Source organism: Triticum dicoccoides, chromosome 6B (assembly GCF_002162155.2).
Source record: "Triticum dicoccoides isolate Atlit2015 ecotype Zavitan chromosome 6B, WEW_v2.0, whole genome shotgun sequence".
Classification (NCBI taxonomy): Eukaryota; Viridiplantae; Streptophyta; class Magnoliopsida; order Poales; family Poaceae; genus Triticum; species Triticum dicoccoides.
This window is the reverse complement of record NC_041391.1, coordinates 117,991,941-118,018,514: the sequence shown is the minus strand read 5'-3', so window position 1 is coordinate 118,018,514 and position 26,574 is coordinate 117,991,941.

Below are 26,574 nucleotides of genomic sequence, written 5' to 3'. Positions count from 1 at the left end.
CGGGGCGGGCGGGGCGGTGCACCACCGGCCGCGGGTGGCGGGGGGCTGCTGTTGGCCGGTGGTGGCTGGCGGCTCAGGGGGGTGGAGGTTGAAGATGAATCGCATGCCCTTGATTTTGTATCCAACGGCTGCAAAATCGACTGACCAAAGATGAAAAAGTCAGTCGATCGACGTATAGCCTCACCTTGCTAGTGTGTTCAGTTTCGACAGCAAAATTCAGTTTCGACAGTTAGGTTCAGTTTCGACAGTTAAGTTCAGTTTCGACATTTAAGTTCAGCTTCGACAGTCAAGTTCAGAGATGAGAGGCTGATGTATTTTACATCTAGCACTTTGTGGTTATGTATTTTACGTCATGTATTGGAGATGCTATTAGAATTCCACTCAGGTTAACGTTGTTTGTTGTCTCTCTTGTCCCGCTTCAGCCTCGGCGTCGTACAACTCACCGGAGCTGCTCCAACGACGAAACCCTCCATCACAGCGGAGCAGTACCTCAGGCTCCATCTCCAGACGCCTAAGATCTTCTTCTCCTCCTCCGACAGCAAAGTAAGCCGGAGCATCCTCACCGGCCAACCCAATCACGCTGAGATCAACGTGGCTTCGCCAAAGAGGTTGTACACTTGTTGCATCTCTTTTTTACTCTACATGTTATATATATTGTCCACTGAGCACTCGTAGTAACGGGAAATACGATTATTTTATCCTACTATATGACAAGCAGTGAGGTACCAGGCGACTTAGCTATCCGTGATGGACTCTCTTGAATGCCATCATTATCTATCTCTGCGCGTTTGAGCTGTGCATTTTTCGATGGGCCTGGGAGTTGAGCTAGTATGGTAGTGGCCTGGGTCCAAAGTAGTAGAAGTAGCACAAAAACTTTTTTTAGTGTAGGATTTTCCTTGCTCAAGCCTGCCTACTAGAATCGCTAGTGCTTGAAAGGATAAGTGAATGAAAAACATAGGAATTGGAAAGTTTCCTATGGTACTACTTTTCATGAATTTGGTGCAAAGGAATGGAGCAAAGGAAAACTGTAGGATTTGTTCCTTTAGTGTCTCCTTGAAAGAAAAACCGTAGGAATTCTAATTTCCACTTCTCCTCCTTTTCATATTCCTATTCATCAAGCACAAGACTAAGAGATAGTAGCATAATAGCATTATAACCGTACATTTTTCTTGTGGTTTGATTTAATCTCACCATGTTTTTTTGCATCCTATGATCTTCCAATTGTTGTGAATCAAACACCCAGATTGGCAGAAATTCTGTGTTTTTAAATTCTCTGTTTTGCACGTGCATTCCTATCCTATTCCTGTCTATTTCCTATCCCTGCATTGTTAGAATACATAAATTCAAACAAGCCCTTACTCAATTACTTCTGTTACAGATATGTGTCAAAGAAAACCTTGTGTGGTTTGTCCTGCTCCTGCGGCGCTGTGTTCCACCCCAGCTCAGCTGCTCCAATGACGGAAGGGTTCACCACAGCAGGGATCTTCTTCCCCGCTGCCGGCAGCCACGACAACTGCATTACCATCATCAACTGAGGAGATGACCTTGAGGACTACACGGGTCTGCAAGAGAGGTCGCTCTCTTCCGTGTCTGCTTATGTTATGCGTCGCTTAATATGATTACATGCTACATTATCGTCGTCTTCACCTATTAGACTCTGAGTCAGGTCCAAACTAATGCTGAAACTTGAGTATTTAAATGGTTGTGGGGTACATATTGGGGCAGCAATCAGTACTATCTGTCTACTATCTGGTTAATCTCCGGTGTCTACTATGAGTTTCATGTTGGGTGCAAACAAACATTAAAGGAGCCATTATCTGTATTTTTTAACTAAAGCTATTATCTGCCTGCTATCATTGGTTTTGGGTCTATCCACAGTTTGCTACCATCACTCTGGATTTGTGCATGCACTCCTTACATGATCTCACTATGTTTTATTTCTATGCATGCTAGTTATTGTACACAATGGAACTGATCATCTAGAGCAAAAGAAACAAGCCTTGCGTGGCAATAAAATTTCATGCAGACGTCGTTCCATGGTGGGCGCAAAGGCAGCCCCCCTCCACTCATTTCGGATCGTAATCAACAGAAAGATAACTGTTCTGAGGGGGATTCAGAAGGAGAAGACCACTCCTTTTTACCCCATGAGGTTATCGCTCTAACTTGGCATGCTGATGTTGGTAATATCATGCATATGGTGCCTTGCATTGCTTACTGTATACATTAATGATGTTATCTGCTTAGTTTAGACATGCTTTGTCTCAATGCCATCTATTTAGTTTCTTTATCGTATATGTGAATCATGCAATGCCATCTTGTCTAGCCAGGCATCATATATGTAAATTTTGCAATGCCACCCTGGTTAGCCAGTCATCTTATATGTGAATTATATCATGCCATAATTTTTTTATTATGTGTTAAATTTGTCAACAATTTTAGTACATTCAATTACTCTTCCTGTGCATCAGCCATTCGGCACGGTCATGGAAAAATCTGGAGTGGAAAGAAGCTCTTTAGAGCAGACAATGCTATTTGACGAAGCGCATGTCTTGCTGGTTACTAATAGCTCCTCAGAGGAGGATTTAGAGACAGATGACCAGTCATATTTCCCCCCTGAGGTGCATGCCCTAACTTGTCAGGGTTATGTTACTCATATCATGTGTATGGTATCTTGCATTGCTATGTCATTTGCTTAGTTTAGACATGCTTTGTGTGAATGCCACCTGTTTAGTGTCTAATTACCATATATGCGAATTATGCAATGCCATCTTGTTGCAAGACATTATATATGTGAATGATGCAATGTTATCTTGTTGCAAGGCATTATGTATGTGAATTATGCAATGCCATGCTGTTTAGGCAAGCGTCATATATGTGAATTATATCATGTCGTCCTTTTTTTGTATTTCTCATTGCTTTTGTCGACAATGTTTGTATATTCAACTGCTCTTCATGTGCATCAGCCATTTGAATTGGTGATGGAGAAATTTGGAGTGAAAACAAGGTCTTCAGAGCAGACAATGCTACCTGCTGAAGCAGATATTTTGCTGGTTATAGATAGCTGTTCAGAGGAGGATTCAGAGGCAGATGACCAGTCCTATTATCCCCCTGAGGTGTATGCGCAAACTTGGCAGGGTTATATTACTCATATAATGCATATCTTGTATTGCAATGCTTAGTTTTTACATCATATACACAATATTGATTGCCATCTCCTTAGTTGAGACATCATATATGCAATTGCCCTCTGCTCACTTCCTTAGTATATAAATCATATATTTGAATTATGTCATGCCATGATGTTTACATAGAGAGCATGTGTCATGGAATTGTCACGTCAGATGTCCTCGTGAAAGGACTTAGTTGTGGAGCCATCGCAACTAGGAAGCTTGAAGGGGTTAATCGGGACAAAGGACACGAGAGGGTTTATACTAGTTCGGCCCCTTACTGTGAAGGTAAGGCCTATGTCTAGTTGGGTTTGGTATTGATGTCTCGATGACCAGGGAGCGAGATACGCTATGCCCGGTTCTCGATGAGTTGTTTCTTGCCCTAAGCCGCCAGCGGGTCGTCCCCTTATATACACGGATTGATGCCCTACGGCTTATAGAGTCCCGGCCGGCGTATAAACAGTGTCCAGCTCGGTGACTAGTTAAGTCTACCTTATGATACAAGTCATATTACTATGGCAGTTTATTACAACGGGACTTAAGTCGCCTGTGAGCCTTAAGCCATCTATGAATCACCATCTTCACCTTTGGTCTTGGGCTTCTCTCTGGTAAGTCGTCTTTGCGTAACCCGGCCCCTCCTGGGCGGCTTACGCAAATAGTTATATCCCCAACATTAGGCCCCAGATTGATTTGAACATGTTCACGTCAATCTTAAAATACCTCATGGAATTGTCCTTAGTGTTTTACCTTGCATGAAGATTTTAACCCGCCGTGACATCATCATCTGGATCCGGGTTAAATCACCGTGACGTCATCTTCAATAAAACTTATTTTTACTCCATCATATCTTCCAACGGATCTTTGCGTTTACTGACCATCCCGAGAATCGAGGCGTCGGGGCCGCTAGATAATGATGTTTTGGTCTCCTTGTTTCTTGCACCATCTTGGTCAGTCTTTCCTTATAAATAGGGCGACCTAGGTCTTTCATTCTTCCTTCTTTCAGTCGTCCTCATCCTCTTGATTCCTCTCGAGCTCCGCCGCCGCCGCCGTCGAACACCTCGTCTTCACCGACTCGGGCGGGCTCATCAACCTGACTCTGACCAGAAATCGATGGCGAAGCTCCGCAGCTCATCCGCATCCGTGAGTTCCTCTCCTTCCCCTTCTTAGATCTGCATTGGAACTTTGAGTTCGTCGGCGTTCATCACCGCCCAAAGAAAACCCTCGCTAGTTTTCGCCTCCAATGCCCTATTTAGATCATAAAAACTATGTAGAACTGCTGCAATAATCGTTTGTGTTTATCTTGCATAGAAACAGATCTCATTTCCTTTGTTTGGAAACCCTCTTCGAGTGTATGAACTTCTCTGCCCTGTTTTTAGGTCTAGAAATTTTTTCTTAGCAGAACAGACCTTTGATCTAAAATATTAGCAGAAAATTATGAAACTTGTTTTTATCACCCGGAAAACTTCTTCTGGTAGATTCCCTTAAACACAATTGTCCATTGGTCCGGCTTAAATAAATGACACCGATCTGACAGCATTGCTTGCTTCTCATGACCTTAAGAATTTTGAACTGTTGTTGATACTTGTAGCGGCTTAAATATCGTTGCACAGTCATCCTTATATCATTAGGCCCCTCATTAAGCCGCCACCTTGAATAATTAGGATTTTTCTCCCTGGTTAAAATTGAACTGAATCTTCTTGTTTTTCCATAGGCCAATTGTTGTCATGGCTCCTAAGGCTACTAAAGCTCCTGTGACCTGCAACTGGGTTAAGTCCACTATCACAGAGAGTATCTTGGCTGACTTCGTGAAATCCGGCCATCTGCCCAAGAAGGAAATCATGTCCTGTCGTGCTCCTAATCTGTTGGAGGAGAAACCTCTACCCAAAAAAGGGGAAGTAATCATATTCACTAGTCACATGACCCGGGGTTTTGCTCCGCCCGATTCAAAATTCTTCAGGGATGTGTTGCATTTCTTTGATCTCAGACCCCAAGACATCGGGCCCAATTCTGTGTCAAATATCTGCAACTTCCAAGTCTTCTGCGAGGTGTATCTTGGAGAAGAACCTAATATACCATTATTCAGAGAACTGTTCTACTTAAACCGGCAGAATGAACGTGCCACTGGGCCCAGTTTTGAACTTGGTGATATCTCAATTCAGCGGCGAAGAGACTGTCTTTTTCCTTATGCTGAACTGCCGAGTCATCCAAAGGAGTGGAACCAGATGTGGTTCTACTGCCAGGATACTTCTCCGGCTGAGGAGAACCCTTTGCCCGGCTTCCGCGCGCTGCACCTTGAGTCCAACCACCCGCTGCCGGATAAGTTAACTGTTGTTGAACGTCTGCCACTTGCCCCTACCATTAGAAGAATCAAAGCTCTTCTGGGAAATGGCCTAGACGGCATCGACTTAGTCCGAGTCTGGGTTACCTGGCGAATACTTCCATTAAGCCGCCGACCCGGTTTAATGTGCACTTACTCCGGCAAAAAGGATGACCCAATGCGTCATAGCTCCGACGTCTTGCCAGAAGATGTGGTAGAGGCCACGAGCCAATCATTGTTGAAAGAAGGCACGGTGATAAGTAATGCCTTTGGCTTACTCCCCTTCTGTCAGAAAAACCCGGCTCCTGCTGTAAGTCACCATCATTGATGAATATTTTATATTATACCTTGCTTTTACTTATAACCTCTTATCACTTTTCACAGGCTAATGATCACTTTTGGAAGGCCAAATATAACCATGAAGCCGCCAAACAAGCCAGAGCGGCCAAAAGAGCTGAAAGGAAAGCCGCCACCGCAGGAACTTCAAGGAAGACGAAACCTAGCACCTCAGATTTATTCAAATTAGATGATACTTCCGATGAAGAAGATGTAATCCTTTAACTCTCCTGACTTCTTTGTCATTACTTTGTTGACACTCTATCTTTTCAGGAAGACACAGGGAACAGCCGGGCTGCTGAGGAAGAGGTAACTATAATTTCGTCCGACTCCGAGCCTGTGCCGCGTCAGAAAATTCGAAGAGTAACCCGGAAAGTAAGATTTTCACATCCTTTGGCTTACCAAGATCCTCAATTTCTTTTGAAGCAACAGCAGTATGAAAGCCGGAGGCAGACCCGGAATAGCAAGGATGTAGAGCTTTCCTCCGGCTTACCTAACATAACCAGGAAGTGTCAGACTGAGGTTATCTCCGATTTACGTTGTCATTTTCCTTTGGCGGGTTACTTTCGCCAACCTCTCAATTCCTTTGACTCCAATTATCAGGATACCTCTCCTTCTTCTGGCGAATCTATGCAATCCAACATGCCGGCCTTCAAAACTGCCCCCGGGTAATGTAACTCTTGTTTTCCTTAAGCTTTATCCTGCTTATACTTTTGTATTCATCCTTCTACCTTTGTTGGCAGTATGCAAGTGAAGCCCAGTAAACGGGTAAAGAAGAATAAGTCGTCCCAAGAACCGGTCGTGGCTGAACTGGTGCTTAATGCGTCTGCTCCAGACAGCTCTACCCATCAGCTACCGCCTGATCCGGCTTCTGGTATTTCAATGCCAACCTCTGATCCGCCCGCTGATGATACTCTCCATACAAATGACCCAAAGATTCCTAGCCCGGTCAAGACAAATGAACCGGAAGTTGAGATTGTGAGGTGTCAGTTTGTTGAACCGGGGCGGCCTACCGTCCTTGCCAAATGTTCCACCAAGGAAGAACTTGCCGAACACCGAAAAGCCAAGCAGGACATTACTGATTATACTCACTTAAGCATTGGTGATATAGCATCGGGCTATCTGAACCAAGTGCATAATAGCCGTGACCTGGAAATTGACATGGTAAAACAAATATAGCACAAATCCGAGGTATAATTCATACTTTTTACCTGAATATTACATATTGTACCAGCCCCCAAGTCTATTGCTTATGAATAAATATGCGGTAGACTTAGAAATTTGCTTTACTTGTTAGCTTATCCGGCTCAAAAAGAATTTATTTAACCCGGTTATAACATGATAGTTGGAAATTTGCAATATACATTAGCCCCCAAGTGTCAAGTATCTTTACTTGTAAAGTGCTTGCGACTTAATATGTGTGATCCGGTATGATAAGTTAAAAATTCTTCAGCACACATTAGCCCCCAAGTGCCAAGTATCTTTATTTGTAAAATGCTTGGGACTTGAATGCTACCTTTCTATAATCCTTACCATAACCTGGTGTCATTGCAGGCCACCATAAGTCAGTTTGAATCGGAGCTTGCTGTCCTGAAGAGTCGTCTGGAGACTCAAGAACTTGAAACTCAGAAGGCCAATTCCAAATTTGAATTCAGCATCTTCGAAAATGAGAAGTTGAAAAAGAATTTTGAGTCGGAGAAGAAAGCTTGGGCTGATGAGAAGGCTTCGCTGGTGACTCGGGCCGAGACAGCAGAAGCATCTCTTGCAGAGGCAACAACCGAGATGTCCGACATAAAATGGCAGATATCTCAAATGGTCTCAGCCATCTTCGGTAAGTTATTGTGCACAATCTCAAACATTGTAACCTTACAATGACTATTGTAATAATTACTTCCGGCTGACTGTTATGATTGTCCACATACAGGCCCCAGGAGTACCAACCTGAAGCAAAACATGCTAATCCAGCTTAAGGCAGTTTACACCTTAGTGGAACAGCTATACTCCAGGACACAACGTGCTTTGGCCGTTGTGGCCTTATCAACTCCACATCCTCGCCTTCTGCAAGACATATTGAAGCGCCTCGCTTTTCTTCCTCAGCGGATCCAAGACTTAAGGTGGGCGTCCACAAGAGTCGGGCCCGTCGCCGCATTGAGCCGGGCTAAAGCATGGCTCCCAGAACTAGACCCGACAGACCTTGCCCTTGGATACCCAAGTCTGAAGGAGGACGACACTGCATTTGACGACCATGACTTCACCGCCTGCGTCAAAGCCATACGTCCCGTGGCAACCCTTATTGGAAATGACACTGACCTTAGCAAGTATGCGCCGGCTTATGACAGTGAGAACTGGAGAATCCCAAACACTCCATATGATCAAATCAGCCTGATCCCTCCAATTCTGTCACGCCCAATATGCGACCCTATCCAAAAGGAACTCGAAGGTCCCACCAAGGATAGACCCGCATATTGAAACGCTTTTGCAAGGTGGATATCATTACATCAACATTACATAATAGATGGGGATACATACATAAGGCATACAATGCCACACAAATACATCATCACAATACATAAGAGCATCATCCGACTACGGATGAAACAAATACAGAAACTCAACGACATCCACCCTGCTAGCCCAGGCTTCCGACCTGGAACCTATCCCCTGATCGAAGAAGAAGTAGAAGAAGAACTCCAAAACAAGCAAGCATCCCTCTCGCGTCATGATCATCGCACAACCTGTACCTGCAACTGTTGTTGTAGTAATCTGTGAGCCACGAGGACTCAGCAATCCCATTACCATGGGTAACAAGACTAGCAAAGCTTAATGGGAAAGGAAGGGGTAAAGTGGTGAGGTTGCAGCAGCGACTAAGCATATACGATGGCTAACATACGCAAATAAGAGGGAGAAGAGAGCAAGCAGAACGGTCGTGAAGCTAACAATGATCAAGAAGTGATCCTGAACTCCTACTTATGTCAAACATAACCCAAAACCGTGTTCACTTCCCGGACTCCGCCGAAAAGAGACCATCACGGCTACACACGCGGTTGATGCATTTTAATTCGGATCTAGTGTCAAGTTATCTTCAACCGGACATTAACAAATTCCCATCTGCCACATAACCACGGGCACGGCTTTCGAAAGTTTATACCCTGCAGGGGTGTCCCAACTTAGCCCATGATAAGCTCCCGCGATCAAAGAAGGATATACCTTCTCCCAGGAAGACCCGATCAGACTCGGAATCCCAGTTTACAAGACATTTTGACAATAGTAAAACAAGACCAGCAAGACTGCCCGGTGCACCGACAATCTCGATAGGAGCTGCACATATCTCGTTCTCAAGGCAAGACCGGATGAGACAGGCTACGAGTAAAACCAGACTTGGAGTTTCCCCGAGGTGGCCCCGCAGGTGGCTCGGTTCGGACAAACACTTAGACAAGCATTGGCCCAGAGGGGGGGCTAAAATAAAGATGACCCTCGGGTTGGCCGACCCAAGGGAAGGGTATAGGTGGTGGTGATGCAAATGGTAAAACCAAGGTTGGGCCTTGCTGGAGGAGTTTTATTCAAAGCGAAGTGTCAAGGGGGTCCCATAAATCACCCAACCGCGTAAGGAACGCAAAATCCGGGAACATAACACCGGTATGACGGAAACTAGGGCGGCAAGAGTGGAACAAAACACCAGGCATAAGGCCGAGTCTTCCACCCTTTACCAAGTATATAGATGCATTAATTAAATAAGAGACATTGTGATATCCCAACATAATCCTGTCCACCATGGAGCAATCTTCAACTTCACCTGCAACTAACAACGCTATAAGAGGGGATTAGCAAAAGCGGTAACATAGCACAACAATGGTTTGCTAGGAAGGGTGAAAAAGGTTAGCGGCTGACTGTTGGGGAACGTTGCACAAAAAAAAATCCTACGTTCACCAAGATCCATCTATGAGTTCATCTAGCAACGAGAGAGAGAGATGCATCTACATACCCTTGTAGATCGTGTGCGGAAGCGTTCAAAAGAATGGGGTTGAGGTAGTCGTTCTCGTCGTGATCCTATCACCGGAGATCCTAGCGTCAAACGGACGGCACCTCCGCGTTCAACACACGTACGGTCAGCGTGATGTCTCCTCCGTCTTGATCCAGCAAGGGGGAACGAGAGGTTGATGAAGATCCAGCAGCACGACGGCGTGGTGGTGGATGCAGCAGGGCTCCAGTAGGGCTTTGCCAAGCAACTACGGGAGGAGGATGAGGTGTAGCAGGGGGAGGGAGGTGCCAAGACTTAGGTGCGGCTGCCCTCCCTCCCATTAGGGGCTGGTTACCCTCCCACTTCAGCCCACAGGGCCCTCCGAGATAGGTGGCCCCACCCGGTGGACCCCCGGGACCCTTCCGGTGGTCCCGGTACAATATCGGATGACCTCGAAACTTTCCCGATGGCCGAAACCACACTTCCTATATATAATTCTTTACCTCCGGACCATTCTGAAACTCCTCGTGACGTCCGAGATCTCATCCGAGACACTGAACAACTTTTGGTTTGCTGCATACTCATATTCATACAACCCTAGCGTCACCGAACCTTAAGTGTGTAGACCCTACGGGTTCGGGAGACATGCAGACATGACCGAGACGGCTCTCCAGTCAATAACCAACAGCGGGATCTGGATAGCCATGTTGGCTCCCACATACTCCTCGATGATCTCATCGGATGAACCACGATGTCGAGGATTCAAGCAACCCCGTATACTATTCCCTATGTCAGACGGTATGTTACTTGCCTGAGATTCGATCGTTGGTATCCCAATACCTCATTCAATCTTGTTGCCGGCAAGTCAATTTACTTGTACCGTAATGCATGATCCCGTGACCAGACACTTGGTCACCTTGAGCTCATTATGATGATGCACTACTGAGTGGGCCCAGTGATACCTCTCTGTTATGCGGAGTGACAAATCCTAGTCTAGATTCGTCTCAACCCAACAGACACTTTCGGAGATACCTGTAGTGCACCTTTATAGTCACCCAGTTACGTTGTGACATTTGGTACACCCAAAGCACTCCTACGGTATCCGGGAGTTACACGATCTCCTGGTCTAAGGAAGAGATACTTGACATAGGAAAAGCTCTAGCAAAACGAACTACACGGTCTTGTGCTATGCTTAGGATTGGGTCTTGTCCATCACATCATTCTCCTAATGATGTGATCCCGTTATCAACGACATCCAATATCCATATTCAGGAAACCATGACTATTTGTTGATCAACGAGCTAGTCAACTAGAGGCTCACTAGGGACATGTGGTGGTCTAAGTATTAACACGTGTATTACGATTTCCGGATAATACAATTATAGCATGAATAAAAGACAACTATCATGAACAAAGAAATATAATAAAAATCCTTTTATTATTGCCTCTAGGGCATATTTCCAACAGTCTCCCACTTGCACTAGAGTCAATAATCTAGTTACATTGGGATGAATCGAACACCCATAGAGTTCTGGTGTTGATCATGTTTTGCTCGCAGAAGAGGTTTAGTCAATGGATCTGTCACATTCAGATCCGTATGTACTTTGCAAATATCTATGTCTCCATCTTGAACATTTTCACGAATGGAGTTGAAACGACGCTTGATGTGCCTGGTCTTCATGTGAAACCTGGGCTCCTTGGCAAGGGCAATAGCTCCAGTGTTGTCACAGAAGAGAGTGATTGGCCCCGACGCATTGGGTATGACTCCTAGGTCGGTGATGAACTCCTTCATCCATATTGCTTCATGCGCTGCCTCCGAGGCTGCCATGTACTCCGCTTCACATGTAGATCCCGCCACGACGCTCTGCTTGCAACTGCACCACCTTACTGCTCCACGATTCAACATATACACGTATTCGGTTTGTGCCTTAGAGTCATCCAGATCAGTGTCGAAGCTAGCGTCGACGTAACCCTTTACGACGAGCTCTTCGTCACCTCCATAAACGAGAAACATGTCCTTTGTCCTTTTCAGGTACTTTAGGATATTCTTGACCGCTGTCTAGTGTTCCTTGCCGGGATTACTTTGGTACCTACCTACCAAACTTCCGGCAAGGTTTACATCTGGTCTGGTACACAGCATGGCATACATAATAGATCCTATGGCTGAGGCATAGCGGATGACACTCATCTCTTCTTTATCTTTTGCCATGGTCGGGCATTGAGCCGAACTCAATCTCACACCCTGCAATACAGGCAAGAACCATTTCTTGGACTGATCCATTTTGAACTTCTTCAAAAGCTTATCAAGGTATGTGCTTTGTGAAAGACCTATGAGGCGTCTCAATCTATCCCTATAGATTTTGATGCCTAATATGTAAGCAGCTTCTCCAAGGTCCTTCATTGAAAAACACTTATTCAAGTAGGCCTTAATGCTGTCCAAGAATTCTATATCATTTCCCATCAAAAGTATGTCATCTACATATAATATGAGAAATGCTACAAAGCTCCCACTCACTTTCTTGTAAACGCAGGCTTCTCCATAAGTCTGCATAAACCCAAACGCTTTGATCATCTCATCAAAGCGAATGTTCCAACTCCGAGATGCTTGCACCAGCCCATAAATTGATCGTTGGAGCTTGCATACTTTGTTAGCATTCTTAGGATCGACAAAACCTTCCGGCTGCACAATATACAGCTCTTCCTTAAGATAACCGTTAAGGAATGCCGTTTTGATGTCCATCTGCCATATCTCATAATCATAGTATGCGGCAATTACTAACATGATTCGGACGGACTTAAGCTTCGCTACGGGAGAGAAAGTCTCGTCGTAGTCAACCCCTTGAACTTGCCGATAACCCTTAGCAACAAGTCAAGCTTTATAGATGGTGACATTACCATCTGCGTCCGTCTTCTTCTTAAAGATCCATTTGTTTTCTATCGCTCGCCGATCATCGGGCAAGTCAGTCAAAGTCCATACTTTGTTTTCATACATGGATTCTATCTCGGACTGCATGGCTTCTAGCCATTTGTTGGAATCTGGGCCCGCCATCGCTTCTTCATAGTTCGAAGCTTCACCGTTGTCTAACAACATGATTTCCAGGACAGGGTTGCCATACCACTCTGGTGTGGAACGTGTCCTCGTGGACCTACGAAGTTCAGTAGCAACTTGATCTGAAGTACCTTGATCATCATTAATTTCCTCTCTAGTCGGTGTAGGCACCACAGGAACATTTTCCTGAGCTGCACTACATTCCGGTTCAAGAGGTAGTACTTCATCGAGTTCTACTTTCCTCCCACTTACTCCTTTCGAGAGACACTCTTTTTCCAGAAAGGATCCGTTCTTGGCAACAAAGATCTTGCCTTCGAATCTAAGGTAGAAGGTATACCCAATGTTTTATTTAGGGTATCCTATGAAGACACATTTTTCTGACTTGGGTTCGAGCTTTTCAGGTTGAAGTTTCTTGACATAAGCATCGCATCCCCAAACTTTTAGAAACGACAGCTTAGGTTTCTTCCCAAACCATAATTCATATGGTGTCATCTCAACGGATTTAGACGGTGCCCTATTTAAAGTGAATGTAGCTGTCTCTAGAGCGTATCCCCAAAATGATAGCGGTAAATCGGTAAGAGACATCATAGATCGCACCATATCCAATAGAGTGCGATTACGATGTTCGGACACACCGTTATGCTGAGGTGTTCCAGGCGGCGTGAGTTGTGAAACGATTCCACATTTTCTTAAGTGCGTACCAAATTCGTGACTTAAATATTCTCCTCCACGACCCGATCGTAAGAATTTTATCTTTCGGTCACGTTGATTCTCTACTTCATTCTGAAATTCCTTGAACTTTTCAAAGGTCTCAGACTTGTGTTTCATCAAGTAGACATACCCATATCTACTTAAGTCATTAGTGAGAGTGAGAACATAACGATATCCTCCGCGAGCCTCAATGCTCATTGGACCACACACATCAGTATGTATGATTTCCAATAAGTTGGTTGCTTGCTCCATTGTTCCGGAGAACGGAGTCTTGGTCATTTTTCCCATGAGTCATGGTTCGAATGTGTCAAATGATTCATAATCGAGAGACTCTAAAAGTCCATCAGCATGGAGCTTCTTCATGCGCTTGACACCAATGTGACCAAGGCGGCAGTGCCACAAGTATGTGGGACTATCGTTATCAACTTTACATCTTTTGGTATTCACACTATGAATATGTGTAACATTACGTTCGAGATTCATTAAGAATAAACCATTGACCATCGGGGCATGACCATAAAACATATCTCTCATATAAATAGAACAACCATTATTCTCGGATTTAAATGAGTAGCCATCTCGTATTAAACGAGATCCAGATACAATGTTCATGCTCAAACTTGGCACTAAATAAAAATTATTGAGGTTCATAACTAATCCCGTGGGTAAATGTAGAGGTAGCGTGCCGATGGCGATCACATCGACCTTGGAACCATTCCCGACGCGCATCGTCACCTCATCCTTCGCCAGTCTCCGCTTATTCCGCAGCTCCTGCTGTGAGTTACAAATGTGAGCAACGGCACCGGTATCAAATACCCAGGAGTTACAACGAGTATTGGTAAGGTACACATCAATTACATGTATGTCACATATACCTTTAGTGTTGCCGGCCTTCTTGTCCGCTAAGTATTTGGGGCAGTTCCACTTCCAGTGACCCTTCCCTTTGCAATAAAAGCACTCAGTCTCAGGCTTGGGTCCATTCTTTGACTTCTTTCCGGCAACTGGCTTGCCGGGCGCGGCAACATCTTTGTCGTCCTTCTTGAAGTTCTTCTTACCCTTGCCCTTCTTGAACTTAGTGGTTTTATTGACCATCAACACTTGATGTTCTTTCTTGATTTCAACCTCTGCTGACTTCAGCACTGAGAATACTTCAGGAATGGTCTTCACCATCCCCTACATATTGTAGTTCATCACAAAGCTCTTGTAGCTTGGTGGGAGCGACTGAAGGATTTTGTCAATGACCGCCTCGTCCGGGAGGTTAATGTCCAGCTGGGACAGGCGGTTGTGCAACCCACACATTTTGAGTATGTGCTCACTGACAGAACTGTTTTCCTCCATCTTACAACTATAGAACTTGTCGAAGACTTCATATCTCTCGACCCGGGGATGAGCTTGAAAAACCATTTTCAGCTCCTCGAACATCTCATATGCTCTGTGTTGCTCAAAACGCTTTTGGAGCCCCAGTTCTAAGCTGTAAAGCATGCCGCACTGAACGAGGGAGTAATCATCAGCACGTGACTGCCAAGCGTTCATAACGTCTTGGTTCTCTGGGATGGGTGCTTCACCTAGTGGTCCTTCTAGGACATATGCTTTCTTGGCTTCTATGAGGATGATCCTCAGGATCCGGACCCAGTCCGAATAGTTGCTGCCATCATCTTTCAGCTTGGTTTTCTCTAGGAACGCGTTGAAGTTCATGTTGACATGAGCGTTGGCCATTTGATCTACAAGACATATTTTGCAAAGATTTTAGACTAAGTTCATGATAAATAAGTTCACTTAATCAAATTATTTAATGAACTCCCACTCAGATTGACATCCTTCTAGTCATCTAAGTGTTACACAATCCGAGTCGACTAGGCCATGGCCGATCATCACGTGAGACGGACTAGTCATCATCGGTGAACATCTCCATGTTGATCATATCTTCCATACGACTCATGTTCGACCTTTCGGTCTCTTGTGTTCCGAGGCCATGTCTGTACATGCTAGGCTCGTCAAGTTAACCCTAAGTGTTTTGCATGTGTAAAACTATCTTACACCCGTTGTATGTGCATCACGTGGTGCTTCGAAACAACGAACTTTAGCAACGGCGCACAGTTAGGGGGAACACTTTCTTGAAATTATTATAAGGGATCATCCTATTTACTACCGCCGTTCTAAGTAAACAAGATGCATAAAACATAATAAACATCACATGCAATTATATAAAGTAGTGACATGATATGGCCAATATCATATTGCTCCTTCGATCTCCATCTTTGGGTCTCCATGATCATCTTCGTCACCGGCATGACACCATGATCTCCATCATCGTGCCTCCATGAAGTTGCTCGCCAACTATTACTTCTACTACTATAGCTAACGGTTTACCAATAAAGTAAAGTAATTACATGGAGTTAAATCATTGACACACATGTCATACAATAATTAAGACAACTCCTATGGCTCCTGCCGGTTGTCATACTCATCGACATGCAAGTCGTGATTCCTATTACAAGAACATGATCTCATACATCACAATATATCATTCATCATTCATCAGAACTTCTGGCCATATCACATCACATGACAATTACTGCAAAAACAAGTTAGACATCCTCTAATTGTTGTTGCATCTTTTACGTGGCTGCAATTGGGTTCTAGCAAGAATGTTTTCTTACCTATGAATAACCACAACGTGATTTTGTCAACTTCTATTTACCCTTCATAAGGACCCTTTTCATCGAATCCGCTCCAACTAAAGTAGGAGAGACAGACACCGCTAGCCACCTTATGCAACTAGTGCATGTCAGTCGGTGGAACCTGTCTCACGTAAGCGTACGTGTAAGGTCGGTCCGGGCCGCTTCATCCCACAATACCACTGAAGCAAGAAAAGACTAGTAGTGGCAAGCAAGTTGACAAGATCTACGCCCACAACAGATTTGTGTTCTACTCGTGCAACAGAGAACTACGCATAAACCTGGCTCATGATGCCACTATTGGGGAACGTTGCATAAAATAAAAAAATTCCTACGTTCACCAAGATACATCTATGAGTTCATCTAGCAACGAGAGAGAGATGCATCTACATACCCTTGTAGATCGCGTGCGGAAGCGTTCAAGAGAACGGGGTTGAGGTAGTCGTTCTCGTCATGATCCTATCACTGGAGATCCTAGCGCCGAACGGACAGCACCTCCGCGTTCAACACACGTACGGTCAGTGTGACGTCTCCTCCGTCTTGATCTAGCAAGGGGGAAGGAGAGGTTGATGAAGATCCAGCAGCACGACGGCATGGTGGTGGACGCAGCAGGGCTCTGGCAGGGCTTCGCCAAGCAACTACGGGAGGAGGCTGAGGTGTAGCAGGGGGAGGGAGGCGCCAAGACTTAGGTGCGGCTTCCCTCCCTCCCCCCTCCTTTATATAGGCCCCTTGGGGGGCTCCGGCCCTGGAGATCAGATCTCCAAGGGGGGCGGCGGCCAGGGGGGTGGAGTGCCCCCCAAGGCAAGTGGGGTGCGCCCCCGCCCTAGGGTTTTCAACCCTAGGCGCAGGGGGGGCAAGGGGGGCGCACCAGCCCACTAGGGGCTGGTTCCCCTCCCACTTCAGCCCACGAGGCCCTCCGGGATAGGTGGCCCCACCCGGTGGACCCCCGGGACCCTTCCGGTGGTCCCGATACAATACGGGATGACCCCAAAACTTTCCCGATGGCCAAAACCACACTTCCTATATATAATTCTTTACCTTCGGACCATTCCGAAAATCCTCGTGACGTCCGGGATCTCATCCGGGACTCCAAACAACTTTTGGTTTGCTGCATACTCATATTCATACAACCCTAGTGTCACCGAACCTTAAGTGTGTAGACCCTACGGGTTCGGGAGACATGCAGACATGACCGAGACGGCTCTCCGGTCAATAACCAACAGCGGGATCTGGATACCCATGTTGGCTCCCACATACCCCTCGATGATCTCATCGGATCAATCACGATGTCTAGGATTCAAGCAATCCCGTATACTATTCCCTTTGTCAGACAGTATTTTACTTGCCCGGGATTCGATCTTTGGTATCCCAATACCTCGTTCAATCTCGTTGCTGGCAAGTCACTTTACTCGTACCATAACGCATGATCCCTTGACCAGACACTTGGTCACCTTGAGCTCATTATGATGATGCACTACCGAGTCGGCCAGTGATACCTCTCCGCTATGCGGAGTGACAAATTCCAGTCTCGATCCGTGTCAACCCAACAGACACTTTCAGAGATACCTGTAGTGCACCTTTATAGTCACCCAGTTACATTGTGACGTTTGGTACACCCAAAGCACTCCTACGGTATCCGGGAGTTACACGATCTCATGGTCTAAGGAAGAGATACTTGACATAGGAAAAGCTCTAGCAAAACAAACTACACGATCTTGTGCTATGCTTAGGATTGGGTCTTGTCCATCACATCGTTCTCCTAATGATGTGATCCCGTTATTAACGACATCCAATGTCCATAGTCAGGAAACCATGACTATCTGTTGATCAACGAGCTAGTCAACTAGAGGCTCACTAGGGACATGTCGTGGTCTAAGTATTCACATGTGTATTACGATTTCCGGATAATTCAATTATAGAATGAATAAAAGAAAACTATCATGAACAAAGAAATATAATAATAATCCTTTTATTATTGCCTCTAGGGCATATTTCCAAAGCGATAGTAATGAGATCCAAGGTGACGATCATCTTGCCTGAAATCCCGCTAGGAAGAATAACGAGTCCATGAAGAAGATGAAGCCATGAAGATGAACCAAGCGTAGACGAACGAATCCTCACGATCGCAATGAAACGGGAACTATCGAGAAGAAGCACACAACATGGTAAACACACCACACATAGACAAGACATGATGCACAACAAGCATGATGCATTACAAAGCTAGATGAAGCTACTCATGGCAAGATATGATGCAAACAAGAGCAACACATCAAGGCAAGTTTAAATGAGGCCGGAAACAACATATAACAAATCCGGTAAGTCCTCATATGCAAATTGTGAAATTGGTCCAGATCTGAATAAACCTTATGTTCAAGTTGTTAAACAAAAAGTTAAGATGCACCAAGATGATCTACACTTAATTCTAGTCAAGTTACATATAAAGTTCATTTAGTTCGGAGCTACGGCCTAGAAGATATGAGCAAAACATGTTAAACATGTCATTGATTCAAAATGCATTCAAACATAAGGAAAACACACCAAAACAAGCATGCAACATGATAATATGAAACTACATGAAGCAAGTTTCATATAAAGCACACTCAAAACGGAGCAACGGTTCAACACATACACTCTATACAAGTTTAAAGGACAAGCTGTCCAAAACAGCAACTAGGCATATTGCAAGCATCAAAACGATATGCTACAGCATCTGAACGTGAAAACAAAAGGCATGGACATGATGTACAGGTAGAGCATAACAAAACATGAACACTGAGCTATCTCCAGAAATCAATAGAACATGCTCAAAAACACATGGCAAGGTTGCAATCAATAACAGTTTATAGGCTTAGCAGAAATAACATCATGTTGCAATGTTTAGAGCTATCAAACAACATGTTGCAGGAACTTAACATGGCAAATATAGGCATGACATGAACCTACTAATTGCATAGAACCAAAGTCCTTTACAGACCAAGAGCCAAAAAGGATCAGAAGATATGATGGCACCCATGTAAACATGGCAAATGATATGACAGATTCAAACATGGTAGGAACAACGATAAGTAGGCATGTTGGTGAGCTTGTACCACTCACAACAGAGAATTACATGGCATGACAAGGCAACCAACAGTAATAAGACATGTTTATGAAGCTAAGCATGGCAATAGCAGGTTCATAAGGTACATGGATCACTAGCAAATCACATGGCAAAACTGATCTTAATGTTAACAGGCTGACAGCAACATTATTTAGCAAATCTGGAGCAAGATTACAACAAGCTATAGCAGGCTATAAATGCAACCAGGGGCATGGATAGATATAGCATGACATGTATAACGAAACATCCTTAGAGAACATCTCCAAATTATGCATAGAATGACTTGTAGCAGCAGTTTTACATAGCATCACGAAATAACAGATTCAGCCTAGCAAAACAGCAACAACAAGTACACTACTTAACAAGCTTGATGCACTCACTAAAAGACTCACAAAAATACATGGATTGCACCTATGTAAAGATGGCATGATGTAGTACAAAACACATGTAGAGCTCATGCTCATAGCATGCACACACAAAATGCAACGAAAAAGACAAATCATCAAGTTATAACAGTTTCAGTAGATTAACATCATATAGCACTCTTGCAACGATGATTCGGGCATCGAGATGATCTCAAACAAGCATGTCACAATGGAACAAAATGAAGAGCATCTCATGATGAACATTTTGATATATTACACACGCAAAACGGAGATAGGAGGACGGGGCCGGCGGATCCAGGCCGGGGAAGGTCGCCAGCGCCGGGGACGGAGGCGGCGGCCGGAGATCAGCGTCGGCCGGTGTGGGGAGGCGGGGCACGGCGCCCGGGGCACGGGGACGCGGGTCCGCACGGTCGGCGGCGAGCGGCGGCTCGGGCCCTGCGGGCCGGATCTGGGCCGCGCGGGCCCTGGCGGCGGAGGAAAGAGAGAGGGGCCGGCGGCGGCGACGTGGCGGGCGCTGAGAGGCTGGGGCGGCGGCGCGGGTGACGTGGCGAGCTGCCATTGGTCGGGCGACGTGGAGGCTGGCGGATGGACATGTCCGGTGGTGGCGCGGACGTGTCCGGCGGCGCGGGGATGAAGAAGACTAGGGTTTCATCCGTGAATTTTCAGGGAGAGGGCATATTCATAGGTTCTGGGAGCTAGGAGAATCCAAATGAGGTGCGGTTTTCGCCCACACGATCGTGATCGAACGACCAAGAGCATGGAGGGGGTTTGGATGGGTTAATGGGCCACTTTGAAGGGGTGTTGGGCTGCACACAAAAGAGGCCTTTACGGTTCCCCAATTAACCGTTGGAGTATCAAACGACCTCCAAATGGCGTGAAACTTGACAGGCGGTCTATTGGTGCTATACCAAGGCCGCTTGGCAAACCTCGGGCCATTCCAAGAAAATTTAACACACGCACATGAAAAGAGGGAAAAGGGGGCGTCGGGTGACATAGGAGTGCCATATTGCAAAATGGACAACGGGGAAAGTGCTCAGATGCAAGAAACAAACACGTATGCAAAATGAAATGCACATGATGACATGGAAACATGCAACACGCAAGAAAATGACATGGCAACGGCGGCGAATAACTGACAGACACCTGGCGCATCGAATCCGGGGCATTACAGTGTGAGTGTTGCATGTTGCATGCATGCATGAGGCTTTTACTACCTCCCATTGACATGTTCATATTTCAAGCTTCATTAAAATGTTGCATGAGAATTAAGAGAAAACTCGCCAATGCGTGTAAAAGTTCTGATCATTTGTTCCTCACACATGCATTCCAATTAATACGTTCGTGAACACAATTTTCTTGAGGAAAACGAGCCCATTATTGAGTACTTTCAGAAAAAAAAACTTTGGGCACTCATCATTTACTACTACCTTGGTTGTTGTCTTTTTATTGACTTGTTTAATGGTCCCCTTCATAAATTTTTACCATAAATTTAACTAATAAAGTGTTAATGCATGTCATAAAAAACTATACCATTCAAACATATGTTCAAATACGAATCCAGTGATATGATTTTATTAGTTAAATAGATGGTCAAAATTTGACACAAAATACTAGTAGTACCCCTAGATTATTGGCGCCTGGTGCCTTGGCCAATGTTTCATCTTGTTGGACAGGATGAGAGTAGAGGCACAGGGATAACATTTTATTAGTTAAATAGATGGTCAAAATTTGACACAAAATACTACTAGTACTCCTACATTATTGGCACCGGGTGCCTTGGCCAATGTTTCATCTTGTTGGACAGGATGAGAGTAGAGGCATAGGGATACTGTAGATAGGAAGTCTTGGTGATACATTATTCTCCATCTTGGTCGGAGTGAACTATTCAACTAGTCTTCACAGTGAAGTGACAATACACGCTGCAGCAGATGGGACACTTAATTAATAAGCTGAATCAGCCTAACCCAGTACTGCCATCATGTTTGCCAGTGGCGCACGGTTCCTCAAATATGCCTACGCACCTCTCTCTTCCATTAACTAACATATGGGCCTTCTTGAGGTAGACCCGGATGTCATCGGCTTAACTATTAACACTCCAAAGGACGGTATATCCTGGTAGTAGTACTAGTAGAATTGAGATTTAATGCACTTTCTTCCCCGTCTTTCCCTCTTCTTCCTCCTCTCTTCCCCATCGTCGGCCGCACACCATTTTCTCCCGCCCACTGCTCGCTCGCCCGCGCCATCTTCCTTGGTAGCTCGCGTGTAGCATATCCCCCCGCTCACTGCTCGTCCACACACGCCATCTTCTTCGCTCGCCCGCCCAAATCCACTGCCCACTCGCTCGCAGCATCGAAAACCCCGATCACTCAGCGCCCTAAAAAACCAATGGCAGAACCGACTGACACGCAGTGTCGCGATTGGAATTCCCTCTCTGATGTTCTCGTGGAGAAAATCTGTAATCGTATGGAGCTCCGCAGCATCGTCCATCTGGCCGCCTGCTCGGTATCTTTGTACCGTCTACTCGTTTGCAACCGGTCGGTCCTTTTCAAGACACTATGCTTGCTGACGCACGATCCTCGCAGGTTGCCTAGTCACCGACTTGACGATCCTACGGAGGTTGTCGTTGTTCCCCTCGACATGCTACCACTACCTGTCCACCTGTCCTTCATCCGCAACCACTACTGGGCGGGCATGAAGGCCAACTGGATCGTCCTCATCCATAAACCTGGTAGTCCATGGTGTCTCGTGGATATCTAAACCCAGCGAGAGATCACCCATCCATCATTGGATACCGCCACCATCGAGCCTCGTGACCTGCCGGACACTCCTGCCTACTACGCACGAGACGCGTCGAGCTTTTGGTGCGACCTCCGTTTGCTGAAGGTTGTAATCTATAAAGTGCCCACACCATCAGAAGACTACGTGGATTACAATCTCATTGGAATCCGGTCGCCATATATGGTTATGGCTCATCGTCAATCCTGTTGAGCCTCCATTTCTGTGTGATGCTATAGTGCACGATGACATCGTGTACGCGGTCGACGCACAGATTGGCTGCCTATACTGGTGGAATCTATCCTCGTGTAATTGTTCTATCTCATTTCATCTTTACCTTGTGAATACAACTGCCTGCTGATTGTTACAAATTTACAATAGATAGTATGTCTATAACCACATCATTGTTATATGTTCCTCTCATTTCCTAGATTTTTATGACCACACATGTTATTGTTAGAGTTGATATGAGAACAATTGGCATCTAATGATTGTTATAATAGATATTATGAGTATAACCTTATGATTTTCATGTCTATATGTTACTTCATTTCCAGGATTTTTATAACCATGCATGTTATTGTTTAGAGTTGATATGAGAACAGTAGTAAGTGCTATGGTAGAATATGAGTAGGCCCTGTCATAGCTGTTTTTCTCTTGTTGTTACATGATGTTTGAACCATGACATATTGCTAGAATATGAAAGTCATTGGCTTATTTTTTAAACTTGGGGTATGATTATGACCACGGCATTTCAATTCTCTATCTATGATATGTGTCACTATTATAATAATCTTAATTCCACACAGAGGTATAGCAGTAGCGCCGGTTAAAATAGGGCGTTGCTGCTAATTTGTAGTAGCGCATTCACGCAAAGCACGCTATAGCTCAAAAGTTAGAAATAGCGCATGTCCGGAAACAAGCGCAGCCACTATAATTCCCACGGCTTAGCCGATAGGCTACACATAGTAGTAGCGATCCATATAGAACAGCGCTACCGCTACTTACTTTGTAGCAGCGCGTTTTCTTCTAAACACGCTACTGCTAAAGGATATAAAATTAAATGGAAAGCAAATAGAAAGGTAATTTAAAATGTAAGAAATAGAATAAGGTGAAAGGAAAAAAATTAAAATGTGATGAAAAATAAATGAAAAAGGAAAAAAAGAGAAAGGAGTAGCAGTAGCGTGTATAGCAGAACGTGCTGTAGCTAACGTTGCAGTAGCGTGCTTTCTGGAACGCGCTACTGCTACTTCTGAATTAACCACCCACCCCGGCTCAAAATTTGGCTAAGTCCTCCATTCCCTCCTTTCCCCTGCTCCTCTGTCGTCACCGCCCGAGCCTGCCCTCACCACCGCCGCCCGTCCTCAACCTCAGTGTCGCCGCCCGCCGCCGCTCTCGACCTCATCATCGCCGCCCTCGACCTCATCGCCGCGGCCGTCGACCTCACCGCCGCCGCCCGAGCCCGCCCAGCACCGCCGCCTCCCGATCCCGAGCCCGCCCTCGCCGCCCCTACCTCTCCATCGCCGAGCACCTCCCCGCCACCATCTCTCCCCTCTCTGTAAGCCCCCACCCCTCCCCACCCCCTTTCTCTCTTCTTAATTAGTTAGTACTAGATGTTTTTAGTAGTAGTAGATGTTAATTTAGGGTTCATAGATAATGATTTTTAGTAGTTGAACTATTTTAGTTTTAGTTGAACTAGTTTAGTTTTAGTTGAACAAGTTTAGTTTTAGTTGAACTAGTTTAGTTTTAGTTGAACTAGTTTACATTTAGTTGAACTAGTTTAGTTTTAGTTGAACTAGTTTAGTAAGTAAATTAATAAACTAGTTGAACTAGTTGAATTAATAGAACTAATGTATTTTTAGTAAGTAAATTAATAAACTAGTTGACCTAGTTTAGTTTTAGTTGAACTAGTTTAGTAAGTAAATTAATATAACTAGTTGAACTGCTTTATTTTTAGAAAGAACTAGTTTTTTTCTATTTATAGTAAGTTTATATTTAGTAAGAACTAGTTGAATTAATAGAACTAGTTGAACATGTCATATATGTTGTTATTTTTTTAGTTTAAGCAATTATTCGGGATGTATTAGTGATAACTTATAGGGTTTTTGCTTTTGCAGAAATCAAGGAGCCCCTCCATCATCCCCGCCATGGTCCCCGTCACCGACCCCCTCCGACCTCGAGGTGAGACCTGCCAAATCTCCATGTATATCTTGTGTTGCTCATATAGGATATGTGGTTGCCCAAGTGGCCGGTCATGTTCAGGTTACACCTCCGAGTGGCCTATGTTTTGCCGGAGTGTTGATTAATTTCCGTTCCGGCAAATTTCAGGCGCTGGAAATGTCCTTTTTTAGCAAAGTTCATGCCGGATTTTTCCGTGAATTCTGGCATGACTTGTGCTATATTTTGTACAAGTTTAATCTTTGAATTATGAACGTAGGAAATGTCGTACTCGGACGATAACAGTCTCCTAGGGGAGTGCAGTTGGTGCCACGATGATCGAGGTATGTGCGATAGGTTCGTTGAGCTGGACGAAGATCGGCGCTTCAGCACTAAGATCGAGGAGACCTTCCATGTTGAAACTGTACGCAACAACGACAAGTGTTTTTTTTCATAATTAAGCATGACTTCAACTATTTCAACGTCTAATTTTTATATTTTACAATTCAACTAGCTTATCCCATTCCATGCAAGACGTTATGTCTTGGAGAGGATGGGTTTTGAAGAGCATGAAAATTTTGAAACAAAGAAAATACACCTAAGGACCCATCATGATATGGATTTCGAAGTAAATCTGTGGAATGCTCAGAGCGTAACCCATTTTGATTGCGAAAATTGGGAAGCACTTTGCAAAATGTATGGTTTTTATGAGGGTATGATTGTCACCATGGTTCTTGGTGATCCTGACATCGAGCAAGACAATATGGACATTTGGGTCATTGTTGATACACTTACGATTGTACCGCTATGTGAGTTTCTCAAACATAGTTATTAACTAATTTATATTGTTTATTTCAAAATAGTTGACAGCTTATTTTGATTCTTAAAAGACTGTGTGGAAGATGGTAGACAAAACCCACTACAATGATGGCTCCGAATTAACTTATAAGGAGAAAAATCATCTGATCGCATTTTGTACTCTTCTTGAGGATTACACTAGCTATTATCGAACTCCTCCAAATTATGGTGAATACGTGCCACTAGTGCATGTGTTGAACCACAGTAACTTCTCTGGAGATACCCAGGTAAGATTTTTACTATTACGACATCCGTGCATCTTTTGCATAATTCTAAAACTAGTACATTATTGCTAACTACAAAGTTATTACTATGTTTTTCAACAGAAACTCCGGATGGATTGTGTGCCTCATCTGATGTATCTGAATGGTCGCCTTACACTTCTGAACATACTACCAGGTAAATCTAGGGAGCTCACCTATGCATATCGGATTTCTAAAACCGGTGAACACATGCTCATCAAAGAATGGAAAAAATGTTTGGACATTCGCAAGGAGGTTCTTGGAAGTAACATTCAGCGAAAGGCAAGAATTGGAGACAGGATAATCTCCATTCTCCATAATGGAGAGTCAGGGGCTATCTTATTTTTTGCTATTTTACCTTAGAAAATGTAGTATGTTCTAAGAGAGTGTAGTAGGTCCTATGAGGTACAATATGTTTATTATGTGGTAATGTGTTAGAGTTGATAATGAGGAGTACTTGTGATTACGACTAGTGACCAATTTGCTATGTGATGTCATTGATGAAAACGATGATCTTGAGGAGGTGTTGTATGACAATAATATATTATGATGATAAGTTGTTAATGATATGATGATGATGATGATATTATTATATCATTGGGTGAAAGAACCGCAAATTAGTTTCAAGTGGATGGACATCCACTTGAAACCAGTCCACGGTTCTTTCACCCCGTGATGTAATAACTCATTATGATGTAAAAACAATCTAAATTCCTGTTGTATGAAAACTTGTGTAAAGGTGTATGAATACAACATGAAATAAAAAAGAAATAAAATACTAAATAATAGTAGTAGCGCGGGCAAGGAGAAGCGCTACTACTAATTACCAGTAGCGCT